At 36.5% G+C, this 7,507-nt stretch overlaps 1 pseudogene; it reads left to right on the top strand.

Annotated features, from left to right (window-relative positions):
• The first annotated feature begins 5,637 nt into the window (after positions 1-5,637).
• Positions 5,638-7,092, top strand: LOC110583160 (annotated as a pseudogene).
• The last annotated feature ends 415 nt before the right edge of the window (positions 7,093-7,507 follow it).

Raw genomic sequence — 7,507 nt, 5'->3', positions numbered from 1 at the left:
AATCATATCTCATGCATTCTATTAGGAGCATTCATTTACACTATGAAGAAAGATCTTGACAAATGAGCTTCTGCTCAATCTGAAAACAATTGTTCAGAAATCCAAAGTTAGTGGATTTCATGCCACTGTTTATGAAGTTTTAAGCATATCAGTTATTCATTTAAATGAAATACATTTTTTCCTAAGGAACCATTTGCTTAGAATTGATAAATCATATCCCTCTGGGAGTAAACAAAGAGAGAACTGGAACTGGTAACAAAGTTAAACCAACACACACCTGTCTCAGGTGGCTTTGGTTATCTTGCATTCTGTATAACACCAGCACTTCAGCTGAGATTACTGTTGCCCCCCCCCCACCATTACTAGACACCTACTTCTCTAGTCTTCTCACAAGAAAGCAAATACCCCAAGATCAGCAAAGGATTTCTCTCTCTCTCTCTCTCTCTCTTTTTTTTTTTTTTTTTTTTGGCTCTTTTCTGTTAGGAATGTCAGGGCACTGTTAAGAGAGTATCACATTTTGAGATAATCTCAAAAACAATGAACTTGGCCTTGAAAATGTATGTTGGGGAAGAAACTGGGCACATCAAGTGATGTAAGTCTCAGTAAATCAGCTCAAGAAATAAGGAAACGAGATTTTGATATGACAGCCAGGACCTACCAAGACTCATTTTTTCCTCTGCTCTAAAAAAATCCCATTCACATCTTCCCCCCAGATTTCCTTACACAAACACATCAAAGAAATAACATTTGCTCTCACATTTGTCTCCTCATGCAGGCCCTACTCAACATGTACTCAAAGGCAACATTTGGTATCAGATATGACTAATTTTATCAACCAGAAAGCCTTGAGTTAATAGCAGGTACAGAAATTGTGTCTTCACCTTCAGGCAGCTTATTTTCCTAGACAAAAATCACAGTTTTGTGAGGCAAATCCCTATTTGCCACCTCTTCTCAAGGATACTTAATGGTAAATGAAACAATCCTGTTTTTCCTGGGGAGGTTTAAATTTCTGAAAAAAAGCCCACGTCCCTCCCTATATAATTAGCAGTTTCCCAAATTATTGAAAATGACCAATACCAACATAGAGCCCTTACTTGACCCCTCCAAGTCTCTGTTAGGATATCTGTACACCAAAACAGGTCTGCCGATTGCACTTGTATTCTTAACCAGCTCCTGAGGTGGTCTCTGAATCATTGCGGACCTGCAAGATTATACACTAACCAACCTAAGTGTTCGAGTCTGCCAGCTGGACCACTGCAACCTACTGGCATGTAGGCGGTGTTAAAATGGCCAAAATTTCATCCAGCACTTAGAGGAATTCAGACCGCCAGAGCTCCATAAATGAAAGACTGATAACACTCATTCTACTTGGGTCTTCTCCAGCTGTGCATTCTGTTCTGCTCCATCTCCACTCGGTTTGACTTGGTACATTTCCTAAACACAAGGGCCAGGAGTCCAGTGCTGCCAAGCCGAAAGTCGTTTCCATTTTGGATGGAAATAAGCAATTCCAATTTAATTCTACTTTAAATCTTTCAAAATAATTTGTAAATATAACCTGATTTTCAGCAAAAGCCAGATGATTCTCACAATAGTTCTCTGCTTCTTTGTAGAAATTCAGTAAGTGTTGATTGATTTTTTAAAAATTCGTCAATTCTTTCTACTAATGATGGTTGGATGATCAATTTTAAATCTACCCAGAGAATACACCAACTTTATTAGGCCGAGTAAAATATTACCAAGATGATTCAAGTAAAGGAATCAATTACCATAAGGCACCATTTCTCAAGACCTAGATTATATCAGGCTAGACATACTCATTTCACAGACTTGATGTCAAAGGCTGATGTGTGTTTATAATCACATGCACAGATTGATCTTCTAACATTATCTTCTGAAGTCCATGAAGGGAAAGCTCAGGCTTTTTGAAATTGCTTAGCCATTGTAATCTTTAATTCAAAAGCAGAAGCTCAGTCTCCACTATCTCTAGGAATTTTTGAATCTAAATGAGCTAAAGTACCAAACCAGTGTATTGACCATTTTTGTTCCAGGACTTCAAATCAATAAACTCTCCAAATCTAATAGTTTCAGTAATAGAACTGTTCAATCATTCACTCACAGAAATAAAGATGCATGCAGTTATGGTCTAGAGCAGCTTAAAAGATAATTAAATCAACACCATTCATCTTCCTGAGGATTGCCTGGAAAAGATGAGAGAAATAAATAAAAGATTGAAGACGAACTCCAAACTTATTTAGTGAAACATTCTTTTTGCGGGATTCCAATGCACGCAAATAGAACACAATCCACAATGATTTTCCAACACTTTCTCTTCCTTTTTACCCTCACAACACTGACTGTAGTTAAGGGAAGACGGAATTAAGGAACACCTTTTCCGTGCATGTACACATTATTTCCCACACAAGGCCACCACATTGCATAAATATGGGAAGCACCATGCACCCTGCAGTCTCTTTGAATGACATTCCCTGGAGTTGTGTAGCAGCTCACCCACTTACTATTTTAAGACAGGAAGTCAAAAAGAATGAAAGCACCCTAAAACCAAACTTTGCCTAGTTAAATGGAGAGCGTTCCAAGATTTGCCTGAATTCTCTGAATGTTTATTTAGAAAATAAATGGGTCTCCTGGTAATTTTTAATAAACTTAAATGTTTTAGTTAATTCAAGGAAAAACATCAGTGAGCCTTTATTCACATTTACCAGTACTCTGAGGTTAAGAATATTTAAGAGAAGAATTTGCAAAATCATTGCCCACTAGTATCTCTGAGCCAAGGGAAAAAAAGGATAGAAAATTATAATCCGCAGTCCAGTTCTTTTAGGCTACAAGTAAAATATTTAGAGACAAAATAAGGGTGTGTAGACATTTTATAACCCTCCTATTTGTTTTCTTCTTATTTTAAGTAAACAGAAAATGGATTACTTTAATGCAGCTATGTGAAACTGATAGAAATTATACAAGAAATGAGAGGGACAGATTAGGATTATTTTGCTCTTTTAAGGTATTTGCACTACCCAAGAAGCAGTTTAGTGTTATTTGAAAGCAGATTTGTATTAGTTGTAAATGTATATGCAAAGTCTAGAGCAACTACCAACAATAGTTACAAAAAAAGTATAACTGCTAAGAAAGAGGGGAAAAGCTAATCATATAAAATGCTGAATTAAAATCACAAAAGGCAAAAAAAGTGGAAGAAAAAAATAGGAACAAAGAAAAAGGGCAAAGAATGGAAAACAGTAACAAATGTGGTAGATGTTAATCCAACTATACCAATAATCATCTTTAAATGTCAGTGGTCTAAATTCGCCAACTGAAATACAGAGATCATCAGACTTGTCTACAAGAAACCCATTTTAAATATAAACACATATAGATTAAAAGTAAAGGGTTGGAGAGAGATATACCATGCTGACACTAATCAAAAGAAAGGAGGAGTAGGTATATTAATTTTACACAGAACAGACTTCACAGCAAGGTTAACATGAATAAAGAGGGCATTACATAATGATAAAGGAGTTAATCCTCCAAAAATATATAATAATCTTTAACCTGTGTGTGCCTAATAACAGAGCATAAAAATATGTGAGGCAAAAGTTGATAAAACTGCAAAGAGAAATAGAAGACTGCACTATTATATGTGAGACTTGAACTCTATTCTATCAGAAATGGACTGACCCAGAAGCAGAAAGTCAGTAAGGACAGAGTTGAACTCAATAGCGCCCTTCGTCAACTGGATACACTTGATAGCTATAGACTATTTCATCCAACAACTTCAGCATACACATTCTACTCGGCCCCACTGGGACATTCACTAAGATAGACCACATTCTGGGCCATAAAACATACAAGGATTAAAATCACACCACATCTGCTATCAGACCATATTAGAATTAAACTAGAAATCAATCAGAGAAAGGGAATCCCTAAATACATGGAGATTAAACACCACACTTCTACATAACACATAGGGTAAAGAAAAAATCATGAGCAAGATTAAAGCATTTTTTAACTAAAATGAAAGCAGAAATACAACTTTTCAAAATTTGTAGAATACAGCACAAACAGTGGAGGGGAGCTTGAACTATTGAATGCATATATTTGAAAAGAAGGAAGATCTATAACCAAAAATGTAAGCTTTAACCTTAAGCAACTTGAGAAAAAAGAGCAAATTAAATCCAATGTTAGCATAAAAAATAATAAAAATTAGAGCAGAAATCAAGGAAATTGAAAACAAGAAATCAATAGAGAAAATCAACAAAACTCAAACTCATTTTTGGAAAAGATCAATAAAATTGATAAGCCAGCTAGCTAAGGGGAAAAAATGGGGGGGGGAGAAAAAACACAATTACTAATATCAGAAATGAAAGAAATGCATCAATACAAATCATATGGACATGAAAAGGATAACAAAGGAATATTATAAACACCTCTATGCCCACAAGTTTGATAACATAGATGAAATAGACCAATTATTTGCAAGACAAAATCTGCCAAAACTCACACAAGAAGAAATAGACTATTTGAACAGGTGTCATAAAAAAACATTGACGCACCAGGCCCATGTAGATCACTAGTGAATCCTACCACACATTTAAGAAAGAAATTATACCAATTCTCTATAGTCTTTTCTAGAAGATAGAAGCAGAGGAATATCCTTAACTCACTGTATGAGCCCAGCATTACCCTGATAAGAAAACCAGGCAGAAACATTACTGGAAAAGGAAGACACAGACTAACATCTCTCATGAACATAGATGCAAAATCCTTAAACAAATATAGCAAAACAAATCCTACAATGTCTAAAAAGAATTATACACCTCAACCAAATGGGATTTATTCCAAATATGCAAGTTTAACATTTGAAAATTAATTAATGTAAGTCATCACATCAACAAGCTGAAAAAGAAGAAAATCACAAGATCATATCTATAGATGCAGGAAAAGCATTTGACAAAATCCAAAACCCATTCATAAAAAATAAAAACAAACAAACAAATGAACAAAAAAGCAAAACCTCTTAGCAAACTAGGAGTAGAAGGGAACTTCCTCAAATAGATAAAGAACACCTATAGAAAAGCTACAGCTAGTGTCATACTTAATGACGTGAAAGTTGGAGCTTTCCCATTAAGATCAGGTACAAGGCTAGGATATCCACTCTCCCCACTTCTTTTCAGCATCATACTGGAAGTCATAGCTGATACAAGAAAACAAGAAAATGAAATAAAATGTAGACAGATTAAGAAGGAATAAATAAAAATGTCTCTGTTCTCAGATGATATAATTACCTATATAAAAAATCCAAAAGAATCAACCAACAAAAGAAAAAAAAAAACTTCTAGAACTGTTAAGTAATTATAACAAGGTTACAGGATACAAAGTTAATACACAAAAGCTTATGAACAGATGTTTAAGTCCCAGGTCATTCAGAAATTACAATTTTAAAACAACAGTGAGATACCATTCCATACCTATTAGAATGAAAATGCAAAATAACACAGCCACTTTGGAAAAAAGATTGCCAGTTTCTTACTAAACAAAGCATACTCTCACTATACTATCCAATATTCATGCTCCTGATATTTCTCCAAATGAGTTAAAAACATATAGCCACACAAACACCTACCTATGGATATTTATAGCTGCTTTGTTCATAATTGCCGATTAGAAGTAGCCCAGATGTCCCTCAGAGGTAAACTGAGAGACAAACTGTGGTGCATCCAGACAGTGGAATATTATTAAGCAATGACAAGACATGAGATATCAAGCAAAACATGAAAAGACATGGAGGAACGTTAAATGGATATTGCTAAGTGACAGAAGCCAACCTGAAACAGTTGCATATCATGGGACTCCAACTATATGACACCATGGAAAAGACAAAACTATGGAGACAATATAAAGATCAGTGGTTCCCTGGGGTTGGGAGAGAAGGAGAGGAAGGAATAGTCAGAATACATGATTTTTACGGCCGTGAAAATGTTCTGTATGACATTACTATGGTGGATACACTATACATTTATCCAAACCCATAAAATGTACAAGACCAGGAGTGAGCCCTAATGTAAATTATGGACTTTGGTGGATAACGATGTGTCAGTGTAGGTTTATTGATTGTAACAAGTGGAGCACTCTGGTGTGGGGTGTTGATAGTGGATGAGGTAGTGCATGTTTGGGGGCTGGGGTTACATGGGAATTCCCTGTTCCTTCCACTCAATTTTTGCAGTGAATTTAAAACTGCTCCAACTCTCCAGCTGTGGGCCCGTGGGGAGCTTGGCAGCAGTCTTTGAGTGGAGACAAGGAGAAGGAGCGGCCGGGAGGTGGCTCTGGAGCAGCCCATGGTAACAGCACTCCAGAGAGGCTGCTGTCTGTGCTGGAAGGTCTGGAAGTCTTGTCAAGAGAGCTTATAGAAATACTAGTAATTTCAAGAAACCAAAAGCTGTTGCCATCAGATGAGGAAAACCAGGTCCTGGAGTTGTTAATTCACAGAGATGGGGAATTTCAAGAACTGATGAAATTGGCACTCACTCAGGGAAAAATCCATCATGAAATACACATTGTAGAAAATGAAGTGGAGAAAAGTGACAGTGATATTCAGCAACTACAAAAATGCTAAAGGAAGCAGAACAAATACTGGCTACAGTGTTTACCAAACAAAAGAAAAAACTCAAATTAATAGAAAAAGCAAGAAAAGGTACCATCTCCTCGGAAGATATAATTAAGTATGCACATAGGATTAGTGCAAGTAATGCTGTGTGTCCCCCACTGACCTGGGTCCCAGGGGACCTACAGAGACCCTATCCAACTGATTTAGACATGGGAAGTGGGTCAAATGAACAATCCTTCCACTAATAGTGTTAACAGTCATTTACCATCGGACGCACTGCAGCAGGCAGACTGCCAGATGTCCTTGCTCCACAATATCCATGGCAGTCAAATTCATGTCAATGAATATGCTACCACCAAATCACAGGAATGACTTCTTGTTGGAACTTCCTGGACATAATAAGGAAAATGAAGATGATGTAGACTTAGTCAACAGACTCCTCAAGCAGTAGTACTGATTCTGATCAAAAAACATAAAAGACAAAATTCATACAGAATTGAATACAGTGGGGGAGTACCTCAGTGGCTCAGTTGGTTGAGCATCGGACTTCTGATTTTGGCTCAAGTCATGATCTCAGAGTTGTGAGATCGAGCCCTGCTTCGGCATGGAGTCTGCTTAAGATTCTCTCTCTCCCTCTGCCCTTTCCCTCACTTCACTCCCTCTCTAAAAAACAAACAAACAAACAAACAAACAGAATTGAATACTATGGAATTCTGTTTCTTAAATAATTACAAGCCTGTAAAAAATAGCCAGATAATACTGGGTGTAGTGGAATTGTGCAGCCCATTAAAAATCACTGGACTTTCCTTTTTTTTTTTAAGATTTTATTTATTTATTTATTTATTTGAGACAGAGACAGAGATAGTGAGCTGGGAGGAGAGGGAGAAACAC

Source organism: Neomonachus schauinslandi, chromosome 8, assembly GCF_002201575.2.
Source record: "Neomonachus schauinslandi chromosome 8, ASM220157v2, whole genome shotgun sequence".
Lineage (NCBI taxonomy): Eukaryota > Metazoa > Chordata > Mammalia > Carnivora > Phocidae > Neomonachus > Neomonachus schauinslandi.
Note: the sequence above shows the minus strand (reverse complement) of the source record. Positions and strands in the feature narration are given on the sequence as shown.